This window comes from Lissotriton vulgaris, chromosome 10 (genome assembly GCF_964263255.1).
Source record: "Lissotriton vulgaris chromosome 10, aLisVul1.2, whole genome shotgun sequence".
NCBI classification, from domain to species: Eukaryota; Metazoa; Chordata; class Amphibia; order Caudata; family Salamandridae; genus Lissotriton; species Lissotriton vulgaris.
Genome location: NC_141698.1, coordinates 652,933,206 through 652,954,809, shown reverse-complemented (window position 1 = coordinate 652,954,809; position 21,604 = coordinate 652,933,206).

The window sequence follows — 21,604 nt, the reverse complement described above, 5'->3', positions numbered from 1 at the left end:
AGGACGCATTTGCACAATTGATGACACTGTTCCCCAAAACTGCCTTTGTATATTCTAATATATGCCAAAGGCAGAAATGGAAGCCGTCCAACTACTATTGTCCACAGTTTGAAAAAGCTAGGAAGCATGTGAATAAATCTGTTTCTGCCTTTCTCCGAGATGACCGAATGGGATCCATTTACAACAACAATCTGCGTTTCAATATGCATGGCATCTATAGGAGAGATGGAGTACATTTTACAGATGAGGGGAACAGAGTCTTCCTCATAAACTTAAGACTCTGCATCGGTACTTACTTGTAGGTACTAAAATCTCCTAATAAACACAACGGCTCTTTTTAGAGCCACACAACACATAAACAAATACACTTCATAAATATCTAAAATTATTTTTGTATTTCTTGCTTACGTAGGCTTACGTGACGACTTTCAACATTCCAGCTGTACGTCGTCCATACGTGCTTGGTACGCGTACAATAAATCTACCACCCCAAGAGCAATAGTATATGTTCAGAATGTCTCTACCCTACCCCCTTTCCTTATTTCTCAACTTTGTTTAACTGTTTCCTTGTGACTCGGCTGTCGAGACAAATAAGATGGCTGCCAACACTTCCTGGTTTGAGTATTGACAGCTAATCAGCATTCAGCTCCTGCTTGAAATTGTACCGATTTCTAGACGCATACTGCGCGATATATCTTTAAAAAAAAAAAGAGAGTAAACATCCATATGCGACCCCCTGAGCAATCGTAAAGGATCAGAATGTTTCTACCCTGCCCCCTTCCCTTATTTCTCAACTTTGTTTTACTGTTTTCTTGTGAATTGGTGCTACCGAGGCACAAGATGGCCTCCAACACTTCCTGGTTTCGAGTGTTGATATTATCAAACCCATTGTTGCCACTTTAGCTGCACTTTTCTGCCAATAAAGTGGCGATAATTTTGTCGCCCAGGCTTGATAATATGGCCCAGAGTGCGTAGTGTACAGCAGCTTCTCTGTAAAATCAGTCTGACAAACAGATCCACAACCTTATTACGCCACTTTTGAGTCACTTTTAACATGGGTAAAGTGGCGCAAGGAGCTTGTAAATCTACGTTTCACTTTTCAAGAAAAAATCTCAACTCCAAACTCTGCGAGACAGTTTTAATGTTCTTTTCTCTCTATTGCTCTCTCTCACTCTCTATGACATCATTTCTCTTTCTCTCTTAAACTTATAGTCACTGCTGCCCACTTGCACATGTAGAAGAACAGCCCAACTGAAGTTGTGAATTCCACTGGCTGAAGTCTTTGGCCGCAGTGTTTATACAACGGTAAGCACAGAGGCCTAGATCTACAAAGCCTTCATAGCATTTCATTAGAAATAAGTCGACATATTTACAATCCCGTTATGCTACTTTTGTGTCAGTAACGCAGTAGGCACTTCCATATAGACACTACTTGAACGTGGCATTATAACAAGTGAAATGTGCGCGGCACAGTGCACACGTAAAACCATAGAGTTACCTTGACTTATAATGGTTCAGCTCATTTACTCACATCTACATAATTCTAAACTCTAATTTTCTTTTTTGTTTTCCAGATTACCAATAGGACATCTTATGAAGTCCATTTAACAATTTGCTTATAATATTGTTTGTTAATAAACCTATTTTTCTACTTGTTTCCAATATAGTTATAATTAAGTTTCGTTTAGTTATTGTTTTAATAAAAGTTAATTTAAAAAAAGTACATATTTCTTTTATTTTGTGGGGGGGAGGGGTGTATGACGGTCCACAATAGAAATAATGTTGAAATAGTATAGTAAGATATTCAAGACTAGGATTGAAAACGAATGACTTCTACTTCCTCTGAATAGACTACAGCTTAGAAAAGAAATCAAAATCATACGAAACAATGTGTACCACGTTTACAAACCTTTTGCAACATTTTCCCATGCAAACTTATCCCTCTACAAAATTAAATGTTTGGGCCTCAATCATACCCCTCAAACCACGGAAACAATCATCCCACAAAGATTTCTATATTGTATGAGAAGCTGCGTGGCCCTCCGCCTACTGCCCTGGAATCCACGACGCCCAGACCAGGTGGCTGCAGTGTTCTGGGGGGAAACAGCCATTACAACGCGGTCATAACCACGCGTGATCGTCACCATGAAGCCATTAGCATGCATTTCGGGCCATATTATGAACAAAACGAGATAGATTATCGCCGCTTTATCGCCACTTTCCTGCTGATAAAAGCGGGGATAATGTATCGCCTTTTGTTGATATTGCGTTTTGTTGATAATATGGCCCGAAATTCATTTTATTAATGTAATTGTTTACTTACCTGCAATCATCCAGATTCCGTTGTTTATCACCCTGCTCCTCCCTCACCCCCCTGCCTGCCCCATCGCAAGTCCCTCCACGGGCCGTGGCTGAAAGACGCGGTTGCGATCTAGTCATTTACCACAGAGTTGTGGGGAATCCTTGGTGAGGCGCGCGCTCACTAACGAGTGCGCACTTCACCGAAGACATTCCGGAGTTCAGACTCGTTTTCAATTGCTCTTTAGACATTCCTGAAGATAAAGTGGAAATAATTCTGTGACAGTTAACCACATGGCTGCTGGGCGTTTTCCCCCCCAGTGCTGGAAAATGCCATTTTAGTGGCACTATGACGAGCTCAGCTCGTCATCAGCACACGACACCCGTGGGTGATGACGAGCTGAGCTCGTCATCAGCATCGAAAGGGTTAAAGAACGTTGTTTGACAAGTTAGTGAGTAAGTAAACTTAACTGACATTATAGACAATATTGAATGTACTCAGTCGATGTATTTTCTCTAACTTAAAACAAGAAACGATCAAATCTGTGTTAAGGAAGGTCTTAAGGGAAAAGAACACATTGAGTTAGGAATAGTAGGAAGACTTTTGAATTTAGAAGGAACATTAATGAATAACATAAGATATTGAAGGATTGAGAGAATAGATAATGAGCAACTGCATAAAGAAAAGTTAGTAGAAGAACACGAGTAAATTAATAACATAAAAATTAGACACTAAACTGAGAGGCCTAGGTTAATGAATGTTACTTAATTATAGGTGTATAATTTTGCAAAGGGCTAAAACTCTACTAATAGAATGTTATTATATAATAGTATTTATACAGTATATTTTGTAGGCCAAAATAGGTGAAAACTGTAATTTTGTATTATATATTTCAAAAAGTGATAAAATTAACTGTTTATATTTTTATACAAGGAGCAAGAACATAAAGGAAAACTTATGGAAAGTGAACAGCCTCATACTCAGGAGATTTTGGATATTACTTTGAGTATAATTGAAGAACTAATCGTATCTGTCACAGGCAATGAGAGTGAAGAAGGAGAAATTAGTGCTGCAGACATGAATTGTGATTTTGAAGACGAAGGTTTTGATGGATATATTCTGGAAGTTTTAAATTATGTTGATATTTTAGTACAAATTAAATCCGAAACTGCTGACGAGGAAATTGATCTGAATGACATATCTGATGAAGTTGCATTGGAATGTCTGTTAAATTATGAGATGTTACAAGAATACATTTATTGTAGAAAAATAATAAAGTTTTGAACACTATCTACTAATGTATTTATTGTACTAAAAGTGAAGCAGTTATAAATTCAGTTATATATTCTTTAAATGTTTGTATTGATTTAAAATATGCAAAGTGGGTTTGAGGGTATCGATTGCTTAAAATCCGTATGGAGTATACATGCAGTCTTGTATGCAGCTGCAAATTTGTGTTTTATGTCTTCAATTGCCCAGCCTGTATCCTTAGACTTCCTGCAAACACTGTGACACTGCTGTTTTAGTATTGTAGTAAGCCAGTCAGCAGTATGTTTTGTTTCATTGTACTGTGGTAAAACTGAAGCTGTAATAAATTTATTGAGGAACTTTTTTTGCAGAAGTGTAATGATCCAGTCAGTATTTAGATGCTCATGGATTAAAAGAGGCCTTCGTGCATAGGCTGTTTCAAACCTTTATAGACTGTGCATGCACTGTTCTATGCACCAGCAAACTTATGTTTTATACGTTCAATTCCTCAATGTGTATCCTAATACTTCTAGCAAACATTCTCACACTAATGTTTTAATATTGTAGTGAGCCATTCAGCAGTATGTGTTTATCTGTATATTGTGGTACAACTGAGGCTGGTATAAATTCAATCAGGTTCTTTCCTTGCAGTCTTGTAATCATCCACTCACTAAGTACTCATGCATTAAAATCCCTTATAGACGATGTATGCAGTCTTCTATGTACTTGCAAATTTGTGTTTTATACGTTCAATTTACTGGTTTGTATCATTACACTTGCAGCAAACACTCTGTCACTGTTGTTTTAGTTTTGTAGTGACTCATTCATTCGTATGTAGTAATCCTATCACTACATTAAAACACTAATGGGCACATATATAATAACTGGCATATCCCCAGGAATATGTCAGTTATTGTACTCCGTGACACCACTACCATGGATGCGCCGTATTTACAATGTGGCGTACCATCGGACAAAAATGGCACATATATGTGATGTATCTGTGCTGGAAAGGTGGTGCATTGTTTGAGTTATGTTGCAAGTGCAACGCATCTCCAGCAATGCTCTTGGGGCCCTATTCTTAGACTGCTGTGTCAAGCCTTACACTTCAAGGTAGTGTAGGGTTTTGACACAGCATGAGCCCAAAAGTGACAAAGTGAAATCTTGTAGATTTCAGTCAGCCACTTTTAGGAGGTGTTCCTGTGCCGGGAGCCCCCCCCCCCCCCCCCCCCCATGTAGGAACGTCTCCTTCTGGTACAGGGATTTACAATGTGACGCAACTTCTAGATACATCACATTCTAAATGCCACATACCATGGCGCTTCTTTTGCACCACCGCGTTATCAGAAAAATTATGCAACGGCGGTGTAAAAGAGGAACAAAGGTGTTGTAAATCTGCCTCTAACAAACACTTACATATTCACCCAGGCATTCTCACTAGCAGTGTATTCTTTTTGAATTTACTTTTGTTATTATTTTACATTAAAAATATGAAATGTAACTTTAAAAATATAATAAATATAAGTATTTATAATAAAATTTTTGGAAATTTCTATAAAAAAAAAGAAATATATTAAATAGTACATTTTAAAATTATCATTTACAAAACCTTAGAAATTCACTAAAAAAACCATAGGCTTCAGGCACGTTATAGTTAGGAATTAGCATTTTAAAAACCTTAGAAATTCACTTAGAGAATATGCAATAACCTCATAATGCTGAGAAAAGCGCGTAAATTAATCAAACATACACAGCTGTACTGACCGGTACCAGTAATTCAATGCAAGAATTTAAACACTGTAATAATGAAATGAAGAAAAGAGAAAAAAACGACAAAAATGTATAATGTAACTACAAGTACCGTAATGCATCATGACAGTGCTACTATGACTTCCTTGTATATAATCTTGAAACTAAGGAGGGACAAATCTTTGTAACCGTGAGCAAGATCGCAAGATTGAAACGCGTTGCTTAGTGACAATGTGCTGTAATGGGACGCTGTTGAAATAAACCTGCTTGATAAGTAATCCTGGTGGAGTGGGAGTATAATTGTGTTGGTGATTAAATATATATATATATATATATATATATATATATATATATATATATATATATATATATATATATATATATATATATATATATATATATATATATGAAGAAAGGTTCCTCCCCAGCCTGCTCTGCGTTCGCAGACACCGCCTCCACGCCAACAAGGAAGAGGACCGGACCAGCCAATTCAGCAAGATGGTATTTTATTTAAAGATTAAAACAGAACCAGCGACGCGTTTCGGGCGGGAAGCCCTTGATCACGCTGCAATATATATATATATTACCTACTGGCGGTCGCCAGTAGGTATATATAGTTAGGATTTTTTCTCTATGGGATTTTTGAAAATTCTATGTCTAATAACTTTGGCGTTTGTGGACGGAAGTGGCTGAATTTTTCTGGAAAATGGAACATTTAGTTTCTGAGCAGCCCCTGAAAATTTGGGGGGGTTTCGTCAAGGGGGGGCCGAGACAAAAGGGGGGTCCCAAAACGCGTTTTTCCCATGTTAATTTCCATAGGGCGGTTGGCCTCACTTTTAGCTCGAACGGCTGAATGGATTTGCACGAAACTTGGCAAAATTGTAGGGACTGTTAGCCCGATGTGCCTTTGCTAGGTCTCAATATATGTGCTCCAGTGGATTTTGAGAAATTAACGTTCAAAAAAAGATATATATCTGTAACAGCGCTCCGGGCAGCGCTCCGGTTCGCGTACTTGACGCGTAACGGAACTTTGCAAAGCGAAGCTGATTGGCTCTCCGGTGTCTGTCAACATTCTAAACAGTCCGAAGCGGCCGCCATCTTGTCTCTCGGTAGGATCGAGAGACAAGAGGAGGCCAAAACAAAGGGGGAAATGAAGGAAAGGGGGCAAGGTAGACCCTTCTGACCCCCTAGGATTGATGAGGGGGATATTAAAGAGCCACGCGGGGCAAAAAAAAAAAAAAAATTGCGATTTTTTTGCTGTAGAGACGCGTTTTGGTACGCGAACCGGGCAGCTAACCGGGAAGCTAACCGGCAGCGTAACGGTAGTCTGAGGAGTAGCTGATTGGCTGTCAACATTGTAAACAGTCCGGAGCGGCTGCCATCTTGTCTCTCTGTAGGATCGAGAGACAAGAGGTGGTGAAAAACGAAGGGGGAAATGAAGGAAAGGGGGCAAGGTAGACCCCTCCTGACCCCCTAGGATTGATGAGGGGGATCTTAAAGTGCCCCGCGGGGCAAAAAAAAAAAAAAATTGCGATTTTTCGCCGTAGAGGCCCGTCTCGGTACGCGAACCGGGCAGCTAACTGGGCAGCTAACCGGCAGCGTAACGGGAGTCTGAGGAGAAGCTGATTGGCTGTTAACATTGTAAACAGTCCGGAGCGGCCGCCATCTTGTCTCTCGGTGGGATCGAGAGACAAGAGGTGGAAAAAAAAAGGTGTAAATGAAGGAAAGGGGTAAGGTAGACCCCTCCTGAACCCCTAGGATTGATGAGGGGGCTATTAAAGTTCCCCGCGGAGCAAAAGAAAAAAAAATTGTGATTTTTTGCGATAGAGGCGCTTCCCGGTACGTTAACCGGGCAGCTAACCGGCAGCGTAACGGGAGTCCGACATATTGTGTTTTTGGAGCGTTTGTTTGCATACCGGGTAGCGTTCCGGTAAGCGTAACAAGGGGGAAATCAAGAGAAACAGTAAAATAAAATTTAAAGGAGTAGATTTCCACCAAACTTGGCAAAATTGTAGGGACTGTTTGTTTGATGTGCCTTTGCAAGGCCTCAAGATATGTGCACGTGTGGATTTTGTCTAATTAAGGTTAAAAAAATATATATATATCTGTAAGCATGCTCCGGCGCGCTTACGTTACGGGTTTTGTTTGCGCTGCAGAGACGATACGTCACGGTTATGCGATGCATCATGAGGCGTCTCACAGGCTACGTGATACGTCACGTAATAAAGAATATATTTTACAGCTATAGATATTAGCTTTTAAAAAACCAATGAAATTCACTGAAAAAACCATAGGTTATAGACCATATATAGTTAGGAATTTGCATTTACAAAACTTTGAAAATTCACTGAAAAAACCATAGGATGCACAAATTAAGACAGTTTAGTCACTAACCTATGCACTCAGTGAGACACATTTAATCATTCTCTCATACAGACAGTCATGCACCTACTAAATCCTTCATCCAGACACTTATACATCCACTCATTCTTCAATATGTAAGACATATTTTAACTTTGCAGAAACATACAGTCACTGGGTGTTGTCATCAGTGATGTCATCAGTGATGTCATTTGAGATGTCATCAGTGATGTCATCAGTGATGTCACTGACCATGTCATGAATGATGTAATATGTGACATCATTAGCAGTGGATTGCGGGTGCGCGATATATAGTTAGTGCAACTAACTATATATGGAATTTCAATGGTTTTGTGCGAGTAAAATAAGGTTTTGTAAATGCTAATCCCTAACTATATATGGTCTATAACCTATGGTTTTTTCAGTGAATATATATATATATATATATAGTTAGGATTTTTTCTCTATGGAACTTTTGAAAATTCTATGTCTAATAACTTTGGCGTTTGTGGACGGAATCGGCTGAAAGTTTCAGGAAAATGGCACATTTTGTTTCTGAGCAGCTCCTGAAAATTTGGGGGGGGGTTCGTCAAGGGGGGGCCGAGAAAAAAGGGGGGTCCTAAAACGCGTTTTTCCCATGTTAATTTCCATAGGGCGTTTGGCCTCACTTTTAGCTCGAACGGCTGAATGGATTTGCACGAAACTTGGCAAAATTGTAGGGACTGTTAGCCCGATGTGCCTTTGCTGGGTCTCAATATATGTGCTCCAGTGGATTTTGAGAAATTAACGTTTTAAAAAATTTATATATCTGTGAAAGCGTCCCAGATAGCGCTCCAGATCGCGTACTTTTCGCGTCACGGAGCTTTACGAAGCGATGCTGATTGGCTCTCCGGTGTCTGTCAACATTCTAAACAGTCCGGAGCGGCCGCCATCTTGTCTCTCGGTGGGATCGAGAGACAAGAAGAGGTGAAAAACGAAGGGGGAATTTAATGAAAGGGGGCAAGGTAGACCCCTCTTGACCCCCTAGGAATGATGTTGGGGTTATTAAAGGGTTCCGTGGGGAAAATAAAAAAAATTTGATTTTTCACGGTAGAAGCGGTTCTCGAACCGGGTCGTAAACTAACGGCTGAATGGATTTGCACGAAACTTGGCAAAATTATAGGGACTGTTAGTCCGATGTGCCTTTGCTGGGTCTCAATATATGTGCTCCAGTGGATTTTGAGAAATTAACGTTTTAAAAAACAGATATATCTGTGACAGCGTCCCAGATAGCACTCCAGATCGCGTACTTTTCGCGTAACGGAGCTTTGCGTAGCGAAGCTGATTGGAGGTCCGGTGTCTGTCAACATTCTAAACAGTCCGGTGCGGCCGCCATCTTGTCTGTCGGTAGGATCGAGAGACAAGAGGAGGAGAAAAACGAAGGGGGAATTTAATGAAAGGGGGCTAGGTAGACCCCTCTTGACCCCCTAGGAATGATGTTGGGGTTATTAAAGGGTCCCGTGGGGCAAATAAAAAAAAATTGATTTTTCGCGGTAGAAGCGCTTCTCGGTTCGCAAACTGGTAGCGAAATGTGAATTCGCCATTTTGTGTTTCGATTTCATTAAATTACTAGGTATAAGGGGGTACGGGAGACGTATCCTGACCCCTTTTGTTTTCTGAGGGTGGCTGAGGAGGCTCATATATGTTGATACATGTCTTCCAGCGGCTGTGCGTGAGCGGTTTTTTTTTTGCTGCGTGACGTCTGTTAACGTTCGATTCGATGGAAATCAGGAAGTGTTGACCGCCATTTTGTCACTGCGAGTAAATATTTTATTTGTTATAAATAAATCCTTATTGATAAACATTGTCTGCGCCATCTTGCCTTTTTTGCAATGCCACACTTTTGTCGAGCACAGCAGCCATTTTAGATGCCTTGACCAGACCCACTGTCTGCACCCTCGCAAGCATCTCCCCCACGCACTGGTCACTCCCGCTCTCTTTCTCATGTATGGGCTAGAAACCTCCTCCCATCTGCGCTGTTCTTCTCTGAGAATCACACCCTGTGCCCGCCCGACACCTGCCTTTCACCCTATTCACTACCGCACCCTCTGACACTCCTCTTCCTCTGTGTCCGATTGTCCAGGCCCGTCCCAGGCTATCACCTAGCCCTGCAGATGTAGTTTATGGCCTCAACTGTAAAGAATCACCCCTCTTCCAAGAAGTTACAGTAGATCAAGGCCCCCACCCGATGAGATCCGTCACACTACACGCGTTCCTGCAATCTGATAACCATCCTGTATTGTGATTGGAGAGGGGATTCTCACTGTGAGGGTGTGTGGGACCGAGCCTGAAGCGGAAGATTCCAGGGATGCCTTTTTGTACATCAAAGTCTTCACAATTATGTGTCACATTAAAAATATATAGCACTCACAAAAAAGTAGAAGGAAAATAACACTTTAATATCTTATAAATATATACATCGCAACAAAAACAGTAAACAACTTAAAACATTTTTTAATAAAACAGAAGCAACAATGGTCAGTAGCGGTCTGTTGTGCGAATAGTCCCAAGGCAGCATATTTACCTAGAGTGGTGCTGTGTAGGACATTCTGAATGGAAATTAACCAGAACTATAACCATCTACTTCCAATAATATAACTTTTATGCCCAAATTACGCAAAGATTTAGCTAATCTGCTAAAGGGGGGAGTCGCCATTTCTTTACAATAATCAATAATGAAAAATCAACATCAATAGGGTTGTCCGTATTCCCGATGCAGCACTATAGTGCAACATACACAGCACCTGGGGTGTCAAGAGTGAACAGGTCCTAGCTGCTTAACCAATGACTGACAAATGCTATATTAAACACTTACTATGTATAATACTTGCGTTCACAATAGTTTTACTTTACAAAACAGAACAAAAGATGTCCCCTGTAAGTAAACCCATATTAGCTGTTTCAGTTATTGAACATCCTAAGGTTTTATGACATGGGGAACAGTAGTGATATCCTGGGCGGGTGATGGAACTGGGTTTGTTAATGGAAAAACATCTACAGAGAAAACTATTGGTAAATTATACTTCTCCGGAAATTTAAAACTCACAAATGTTTCATTTGTGTAATCGTTTTATGAACATGTACATTAAAAAACTAAAAGAAATGCCAAGAGCGTCCCATGTGAAAGTGAATTTTATCTGGCAATTTTTTTCTTTTCCTTCTCATGAAAAGAAAGTTAAAGCCAGGTTCGTTACCTGCCTCATCTGCAAAAAAAAAAACTCTCGAGAGGGACCGAAAAAAAATATTGCTATGGTAATCATACCATGCATCGGCACATGGAGAGGTGGCACCCTTTTAATTATTCTAAAGCACAACTTCGAGATTTGGGGGATAACCCCCGACCGGCAAAAACATCCACCAATGACTTAGCAATAAGTGAGTCAGAGGCAAGGGAAACGGTCCCAAATCTGCAAAAGAACTTTGGGCAGATGAGATTGACTTGTGTAGCATGTGGAAAATTAATTTCATGCGGAGAGATCAGTATTACTTCAATAAATACAGTAATCAATGATGCATTAGAACTTAATATCAATTCATTTTCCGAACGTGTAATCAGTACCTGTCCCATGTCAATTCATTGTTCGAACGTATAATCAATACCCATCCCGGATCAATTCATTGTCCGAACATATAATAAGTAAAAAGTGCGACAAGTGCGACAAAATCATATCGATAATTCATTGTGAGCAAGTACCAAAAGTGTCGACAATTCTAACCTTCAATAAATACAGTAATCAATGATGCATTAGAACTTAATATCAATTCATTGTCCAAATGTGTAATCAGTACAAGTTCCATGTCAATTTATTGTTCGAACGTATAATCAATACCCATCCCGGATCAATTCATTGTCCGAACATATAATCAGTCTTATCCCATATCAATTAATGTGCTAAAAACTGCATACATATCTCATGATATCAAGGCTGAGCAATCGGGGCACAATAGTTTCATTTGTACCGGCGCCATTTTGGGTGAGGTCAGGAAGGTCCAAGTATAGTCAAAATGTCTCAACCAACTCATGGTTGGACCGGGACCTCTTTCGGCAGTCTAAAAGTTTTCGTTGAAGGGTAGTAGAGGGGACTGGTGACATGAACCATCAGTCAAAGAGGGGTGGGAGGCAAAAATCTCTCCTACCGGGTCATACTGGTGTCCCACCGGAACTGATCAAGTTGGTAGTCTTGCAGGATTTTGGTGATTTCAAGACTGAGGCCGGCGCCGGCATGAGCGCACCGACGTCCCCCGGCTACGTCGTGGTCGTTCCGTGGGTGATCATGGCAGTCATTCCCCATCGGGGGTCGGGGGCCCCCGTGGCTCTTATAGAATCTTCAAAGTTGAGGAGAACGTTTCTGGATGCAGGACTCATTTTCTAGTTGAACTCAGAAGCGCCGTTGCACCGCAACAGTGGACGAGACCCCCGCTGGGTGAGCGGAGCATCATTGCCTCGCAATAGTGGACGAGACCTTTTGTCGGGTGAGTGCAGCGTCGCTGCATCGCAAGAGTGGAGAAACCCTTTTGTTGGGTGAGTGGAGCGTCGCTGCATCGCAAGAGTGGAGGAACCCTTTTGTCGGGTGAATGCAGCGTCGCTGTATCGCAAGAGTGGAGGAACCCTTTTGTTGGGTGAGTGGAGCGTTGGGGGTGCAGCTGAGGGGCCCCCACCTGGGGGGGGTGGGAGAGGCTCGTTCGCGCCGCCTCTCCCTCCCAGCGCACCCCACGCAGACACCTGGCGTTGATATCCGTGATGTCCGGACGAGGCGATAAGAGGGGGGGGGGTCGGAGGCAGTTGCAACACATCCTCCCCCCGTGGCCTGCAGGGCGCCGCTTCAGGCCCGAACGGGGAGCTCATATCAAGCCGGGGCCAGACCAGGAGATACGAGGGGGGGGGGTCGGTGGCATATGCAAGACATCCCCCCCCTCGGCTCCTCTCCTGGCCCACCTTACGGGATGACCTCCCCGGCCGACGGCTGCCAGCAGGACTCGCCCTACACGTGCCGAAGGCCTCGTCTTCCGGATGGGCGTAGCCGCGAACCTGTTGCACTTCGGCAGTTTCCGGAATGGGGGTAGGTATCTGCTGATTTGTATTTATTTCATGTTACCGTTATTGGGCGTGGCGGGCGGTGGGACAGACATGCTTGGAGCAGTGGGGGGGTGGCGGAGCCTAGCTACCTTGTGGCTGCCGTAACGTCAAGCTTGGCTTCTTTCACCATTTTCATGTTTCTTATTTCTAGCGAAGTCAAAAACTCATCAGAGGCCTACTGATTTTGTTCGATTTCTTTCCTTTCCTTTTCAAGTGTGTTTCATGCTAAAGTTTCTGTTTAACAGGATACAGGGATTACTTCGTATTTTACATATGTCTTCTTTATTAGGGGTTCTCTCCGGTTGAGTCAGATGATGTACCTCTAATAAATGGTCCGGGTGGAAGTAGTTTCTCAATCAGTGGGGAGTGACAGATTGCAACGGGGGACAAAGGTCCGCATTACCCACCCTTCACTATCTGCAAAGGGAGACAGAATATTTCTATTCTTCTCTGTTTGTAGACAGGGAATATCTCAAACAGCAATAATCGATAAAAAAAATAGTAGGATTATAACACTTTAATAACTTATAAATATATACATCGCAACAAAAACAGTAAACACCTTAAAACATTTTTTGTTAAAACAGAAGCAACAATGACAACTAACAGTAGTGATATCCTGGGCGGGTGATGGAACTGGGATTGTTAATGGAAAAAGATGTACAGAGAAAACTATTGGTGAATTATACTTCTCCGGAAATTTAAAACTCACAAATGTTTTATTTGTGTAATCGTTTCAGGTCAAACGGATTGTGGGACAATGTTCACAATGGAAGAGTCACCAAAAGGCATTTGGATCGATGTTGCAGCAGGCTGCCATGTATATAGTTATTTAATAAAATGTTTTACCCTGTTACTTTGCTGGTGTGTTGTATATATTTATAATATTTGCATAGGGTTTGTCGTTATTTTGGGTGGGGTGGGCGGCGGAGTCGAGCTGTCTTGCAGCCATCATGGTGTGGAGCTAAGTTCATCTCACTAGTTTCGTATTTCTCATGAGGGGTTGTTCTTAATGTTTCTATTTTAGCGAGGTCAAAAACAGATCCCATTAGTGGCCTACTGATTTTGCTCGATTCCTTTTGTTTTTTTAAACTATTTTTCACTATCTGCAAAGACTAAACAGAGTATTGCGACTCTGTGCTTGTTTGTAAATACAGAATGAACCAAAGAGAACCAATTCTAAAACAGTAAATGCTTGGATAGCAACCAATCAAATAGAGAGAGAAGCAGGCACGACGGATTACAACGGGGGCAAAGGCCTGCGTTAACTACCCTTCACTATCTGCAAAGAGAGAGCACTGCTAAGAGAAAAGAGGGGGGGAGGGGGGGGGGGTCAGCGTTCAAAGCACATCAGCGTGCATAAACACGAAAATGTTTTTACCTATCATGTACTTGACATTTGACAGCATTTGATATTTGGTATTAAAAAACCATTGAAATTCACAGAAAAAAACATAGGTTTTAGGCCATATATAGTTTATTTATTTATTTATTTATTATTACATTTCTTAAGCGCACAGCTACCCGTAGGTTTCCCGGCGCTGGGAGTATAAAACAGTATACAAAATGCGGGGAGAGTCTAGTCAGCAGTCTTACATATTGAAAAGCCAGGTCTTAATTCCCTTACGGAAAGTCAGGAAGCACTTTTCGGAGCGCAGAGGGGGGGGTAAAGAGTTCCAAAGAGAGGGAGCCAAGAAGGAAAATGAGCGCCCTCCCATTTTTGCTCTCTTGATGCGCGGTATCCGGAACTTGTTCTGGGTGGAGGACCTAAGTGTACGCGGTGGAAGATAATGCTGCACCAGACCAGATAGGTAGCGTGGAGCTTTTCCGGTCATTATTTTATGCATAAAACATAATGCCTTAAATTTGACCCTGCTCTCGATCCTCAGCCAGTGTAGTTTACGCATATGGGACGAGGCTAAGCATGGGCGAATTTTGCGGATCTCGCGTTCGCGAATTTGCGGATTTTTGAACTCGCAATCCGCAAAATCCGCGAATTCTTGCGAATTTGCGGATTTTTTTTTTTTTGTGTTCGCAAGGATTTCTGCCAGTTCGCGAGGGTTTCGTACCAGTTCGCAATTGCGAACTTACATTTCGTCGCGCAACAGTCGCGAATTATGTTGTTTCTACGTCTGGTTCATCATCACAGGTTCCCAGCACCCTCTGTTTCACCACTGCAACCCTCTGTTACATCAATGCCACCCTCTGGTTCATCATTACTGTAGATTATGGGGGGGGAAAGCAAGCACACCATCCCTGCTTCAACTCAGATGAATTAATTTGGGGTTAGTTTATTAATGTGTCACTGTTTTAAAATTCCAGTCTGGCACCTGCTTCCTTATCTGTAATTTTGCTTTCTGTTGCAGTGCATTTTTTTTCCCCAGGACCTTCTTTGTGGCCTACTTGTAGCTATTGTATGAGCCTGCTGTGAGGGTCAGAGCAGGGTCATACAATTGTTGCAACTAGCAACTGAATTCTGGAGGGGCCCCAGTCAGGAAGCACTACCGGGAATTGTTACTAATGATGAGTTTGAACTCTTGCCCCTGCCGAGTGCTTTCACTTTTGAAAAACTCGTTTTTCTGCAATTTCGCGGGGTTCGCGGGGTGCGAACACGCGCAAGATCGGATTCGGAAGCCGCAAATTCGTGCGAATATGCAATTTGTTTTTTTTGCGGCGTGTTAGTTGGCAAGGTTTTGTGCGTTTTTGCGAGCCGCTCGTAGCGCAAGACGCGAAGTTACCCTCGCGGTCGTTCAAGGGCGCAGCCATCTTGTTTGCCTGACGTATTTCCGTTTCCGGGCGCGAAGTGTAATCTCGCAAAGTCCGCGGTTTGCCAGTACAGTCTCGCGCGTGTTCGCAAGGAAAATCTCGCGCGAACTTACCCGCGCGGTCGTGAACGGGCGCGGCCATCTTGTTTCTCATTCATTGCTATGGTTCTGGGCATGGTCTTTGTATCCTCTGTCAATCTCTGCCATCCTTTGCTTGTTTGAAGTTTTTTTTTATCTATTTTACTTATTATCTATCCCTCTATTTTTCTAGCCCTATATTTTTGTGTTTACTGCTACTTTTGGTTAATTTTAAACTACTTTTGTAAACTCTTTTCTTTTCTTCTCTTCCCTATTCTATTTTCTTTATTCCTTTCCGCCCAGACCATGGTGAAGGGAGCCGGGAAGCATCCCGAGAAGGGGAAGGGTCCCGCACCCCGTGTCCGGCTCCCGTGCGGGCGTTTGAGGGGGGAGCTAGTGATGCCACGGGAGATCTTTACCCCGGAGGAGGTGGCCCAACTCATTTTTTATGTTCAGCGCCGCCTCCCCAGGACCATCATGGGAGGCGGCAAGATCAGTGCCGGGTACGGGGCCCGGGAGCGCCGGAAGCGGTGGGAGAAGGTGTGCCAGGCCATTTACCACCACTCTCGGGTCTGGCGCACCTACAACCAGGCCACCCACCGCTGGACGGATGTCCTGACCCGTGAGCGAGATCTACTCGACCTCCTTGGCCTTGAGATCCCCGGGCTTGGTGAGTAGTAGTAGCTATGTCTTTACTACTATGTTTTCTCCTGCTGTGTTATTATATTGCAAATTTTTGTTTTTTACCAAGAGCAATAATGCTGCTCATTACATTGTAGGTACATTTTATTTCAAAATCTTCTGTGCATTTCAGGTACACTGCTCTCCTTCTCAGTAGTGTTGCTACTATGCTTATTTGTTTTAGATTTTGTGTTCATTTCATTGGCCTGTGAAATTATGTATGAGTGTAGTTGAAAGAACTGCGCAATGCTACACACTAAGGTTCAGATTTTTAATTACCGGCGCATCCCTGCAAAGTTGCAGGGATGCGCCAGTAATTGTGCGTCACGCCACCATCACCCATGGTGCGCCGTATTACAATGCGGCGCGCCATGGGCCCAAAACGTCACCAAAGCGTTACGCATCTGTGCCGTAAAGGTGGCGCATTGCTGGAGTTGCGTCGCAACGATGGTGCAGCTCCATCAATTCTCTGGGGTGCCCTATCTCCCCAATGCTGCGTCAAGCCGTACGTCTGCTTCAAGCAGGCGCAGGGTTTGAGTCACGCATCATTGTCCTCAAAGTGACTGATTGAAATCTTGTAGATTTCCCTCAGCCACTTTTAGGATGCGTTCCTGCGCAGGAACGCCCTCCCTTGCGCCGGAACACCCCTATTGGCGCAGGGCTTTACAACGTGATGCATCTCCCAGATGCGTCACGTTGTTAATATACGCCGCACCATTGCGCCTCTTTTGTGCTGTCGCTGCGTCACAAAAGTCACGCAACAATGGAGCAAAAGAGCCGCAAGGGCCTTATAAATCAGCCCCTACAGACTCAAGTCCAGTCCTTCCTTTGTACACATGGCGATAAGAAGAAATAGTGGTGGTGGATTAATAGTTTGAGTATTTTAATGACTGGTGAATGTAGTAGGAAACTTTAGTGTTGTCGCTGATCTTCAATCACGATGGACTTTGGCTGTCACTTTGCGTGCTGCGGACTGCTGCCTGCCAATCCTAGGCAAACCTTTTTAGTACTTTGTTTAGTGAGTTACATAGGGTAGTTTCCAATTCGACGGTCCGCAAATCAAGCAATACTAAAGTAATGACGTAGTCGACCACATGAGATTGGTCAATAATATATCCCGTGGAGTCGTTCCCTATTTGCTATTTCGCAAAAATATTTTGTTACTTTGTTAGTTCTTTTTTAAATGTTTGATTTGGTTGAGAAATAAATATCATCCATGTTTTCTGTTTTTCTTTCTTTCATGTTGTACATCAGCTTCCCCCAGGGGCAAGAGGAGGACACAGGAGGAGGAGGAGGAGGGTGCTGTTGTCGATGCAGGCCAGGACCGGGCAGTCGAGGGCTCCTTTGCTGGCCCCAGTAAGTTTTAATTTTAATATAGAGTACTTATTTTTTCCTAGCGTTCCTCATTCGATTTTTTCTAAATCGTCTTTGATCTTCTTGTAGACAGGATCTAAATTCTTATCCCTATGACTCCGTGTGGTATTACTAGATTATTCTTATTAGTCTGTCTGTGTAGCTAACTAAGATTGCACATTTGGCATTTCCATTGGACTCCCATTCTAGTCAGCAATAGCTCTATGCACTGAGTGTAGTCCTCTGGGATTGTCCATAATGTCTTTTCAAGTATTCTAAATGTTTATGCTTTGACCATTGCCAACAATAAAAAGGTGAATGACCACCACCAAGAAATAATAAGATACTACTTTACTTTTGGTTTGGATAGGACAATCCATTCTACTACTGTTGCAGGGACAAATCTGCACAAACAGAACTATGGACACTAAATAATGCATCGCTTAGCTTATCAATTATAATAGGTGCTGTAACTGTTAGACTTTCCACATACCTCAGTGATAACAGACTTTGTAGTTGAACCCCCAATCTCCTTACTGACTAGATAGTGTGGCAGAGTCATTTAGCTCCCAAAGTCACCGATGGCAGAGGCACGGACTCATGCTTGCAAAAATTCGAAAACCTTTAGCTCATCCACTCTAGTCTGGAGGACCAAAAACCACAGAGTCTATTTAAGTTTAAAAGCTTTATTAAAAGTAAACACATTTATTAAATTCAAGTTTGTCATAAAAGTGAACGTGTAACTGAAAATGGAAAAGTGCTTAGTGCTGACGATTAATTGGACACATTTCTTGTGGTCGAGCCGAGCTCTCACCTGGTTTGAACTTGATCCTGCTCGTGTTCTTAGAAGTCAAGGTTCTGTCTGTTAGGAGAAAAAGTGGTGCGTGTTAAAAAGTAAAAAGCAAACATTCATCAGTTGTGCCAAAAAGTGCAGCAAGACAACAGCCTTCCCTGGAAAAAGGGACATTTTTACTCTAGAGTACACAGTCAAAAATTATTAAATTGTACACTTTTTTTCACATTTCTTTCTTCCTCCTAGACCAAATATTATATAGTAGTGAGTGGTGTATTCTAACATTATTAAATGTACTTTGTAGGTGGAACATCTGGAGACGGGGCCAGCGCGGAGGTGGTGGCATTGGACGAGGAGGACAACTCTGGGGAGGAGGCGGTGCAAGTGCCGGAAAAGGACATGCCTGTGAGGGTTCACACGGTGGTGGCGGGCAGAGGTAAGCTATACATTCCTTAGTCATTGAGATTGAAGACTGCAGAGTGTGCTTTCTGCACGGGTGTATTATAAAAAAAGCAGGTAGTAGCCTCCTCTAAATGTACTTCGACTTAGCTGTGAAGTTTTTGGCGAGAAGAATCCCAATCAGATCTGAGGTGAACTTGATGGATGGGATGAACGAAAAGCGAAAGAAGGGTGTAAGTAAGTGTGGAAGCACGAGAAATGTAATGATGACTGGCAAAGAAGAATGATATGTGTTTGCTTGGTCCCCGAGGTGGCTGGGAAGGTAAGAAAATGGTATGGTGCATGGCTGGGTGAATGATGAAGCAAGGATGGGTGGAAGGAGAACAGCCTGGGTGGGTGAGACAGAAACTGTATGTGTGCAATATACTTTGAATGGATGGATGCCTGGATCATTCATGGTACTATCTGACTCTTAGATAGCATATGTGAATCTAGAGAGAGTAGACGGTCACTGGATGAACTAAGTGTTACTTTGAAGAGCATGTAACACCGCACCCGCACGTCCGTTCCAGTGTAGGAAAGGCAAGGAAAAGAAGTTGTAACGTTGTCCAAAGACTACCATGAATAGTAGCAGTAGTTTGTATTGCAACTGCAAGCACAGCATATATCCAGTTATTACGGTGGGCACTCCCTACCTCCCTTAATAACTTTAGTTTAGTAGTAGTACGTCATTCATGTGTGGGGGTATCACTGTTCACTCAATAATAAGCAAAGCACCTAAAGTCATCCCATATGTCATCAAATACATCCCATGTGAAGTGATAGATAATCAGATAATTTAGCTTCTTCATTTTCCTTTTCTAATACTCATTTGCACTGTAGGGTGAAAGCTAAATTAATTAAGCAGTAGCCCTTTTAACAGAGTATTCTCAGTGCCACCCGTAATAGAAAAGTAAGAGCTTCACCACCTGCATGTACTGGACCGGTACAGTAACGCAAGTCTGTCTCACTCACCATGGTGTGCGTCTGTTTTTCTCGGGTGCAAGTTCACTGCGCTGGCATTATGCCGGCTTGCATAAGATAACGTACCAATTTTCCTAAACAAGAGAGAAGAAGAAGAATAAGAGTGGTGTACTGTCATAGTCGACTGTAATAGAAGTCCATAGTGCTCGTAGAATTTGTTCCTTAAACTCCCACTAATGTTAGAGCAAGGATGAAGAAGTCGGAGGTTACATAGATACTGTCCTCAATAGTTATGCACTGTGCTTTCAATTTGCTACTTGTACTGTGACAACTTTCTGCTCAATCATTTTGTGTTAATCTTAAGGAGCATTGGTTACAGACTATGTCTTTCTTTTTTCATGTAGTTGCTCCTTCCAAATCCAAGACACCATCAAGGAGGAAGGAGCAGGCTCGAATGGCCCGGCAACGGAGGCTGGATGCCACTGTTGCTGAATATCGGCGGCTGGTGGCCCTGGAGGAGGAGGAGACGCAGTCTGGAACAACAACAACGTCCACTGGGACAGCTGCCTCCTCCTCCGTGCGGGCTGCCAGCCAGCGCAGTGCTCCAGCGGTACGGAGCCGGGCTACCAAAGCCAAACGCCACCGCCCAGCAGCAAAGAAAGCAGCTGCCCCTCACAGGATTTGCAAGGCACACCGGCGCCGCTTATCCCTCAGACTGTCCTACCTGGAGCAGGAGGTCCATAATTATAAGAACGTGGTGGAGGGCCTCCGCTTCGAACTTGCCACCCTCCGCAAGGAGCATGATGCCCTGGCTGCTAATTCCAACAGCACCCTGCCATAGTGTCCCTTGCCCCTTTTTTAGAGACTTTTGGGGGGTGGGAATTGGGAGTTGTGATTTTTGGGGACTTTTGAAGGACAATCGTTGGGGTTAGGGAGGGTCTTGCGGGAGATTCTTTTGTTAGGGCTATAAAAATATACTTTTTGAAACTTTATCTGACCATACCTGTTTTTTACTGCTTTTGAGTCTGGTGGGTGGGGGTTTAACATAACAGTAAGTTTGTTTTCCTGAATAGTCCTAGGACTTTAGTAGTACTACCGTCAATCAAATCTCTCGTCTCTCCTAATACTCCATTATACTACCTCCAACCAAACGCCTATCTTACCTGTAATTTCTGTTTGCAAGTAGGGCTAGGCCCAGGGCTGGCTCCACGGGAAACAGCAAATAAGGTTGGCAATCCTGGGCGGATAAAATTTCCTCATAGCGGTGGTACTAGTGGTGTGACACAGTGGCAGTTGCTTGCCTATGAAAAAAAGAAAATGAAATCTGGTTTGTCCTCCTGAGCAATACAAAGGTACAATACAGAATATAGCAGGTGACAGAAGTACACTAGAACAGTGCCACGTTGTAGCCTAACAAATGTTAAAGTATAACTAATTCGGTTGAAGTTCTTTGACATTAGCCATGGGTCTTTGTCAAGCAGAGTAAGAATATATCCTCGGATTTCTTCACCAGCCTGTTGCTATCACCTTATCCTCCCCAGCAAGTGTGTGGATTTATTGCTGTAATTTAGTCACACATCAATCAAAACCACACAGCCCGGGGGAAGAGGGTTAGGGTTTGAAAAATGGATGGGTACGGGGGTTTTTGGGAAAGGTTTTGGGAGACAAGAAAAAGTAGCACAGCATGGACGAACAATTGTGAACATAAACAAATCTTTGGGTACAAACCTATCCATCAATCTTTGAAAGTGCATACACTACTGTAACTGCATGCATGTCAGTTAAAAGTAATTAGTACT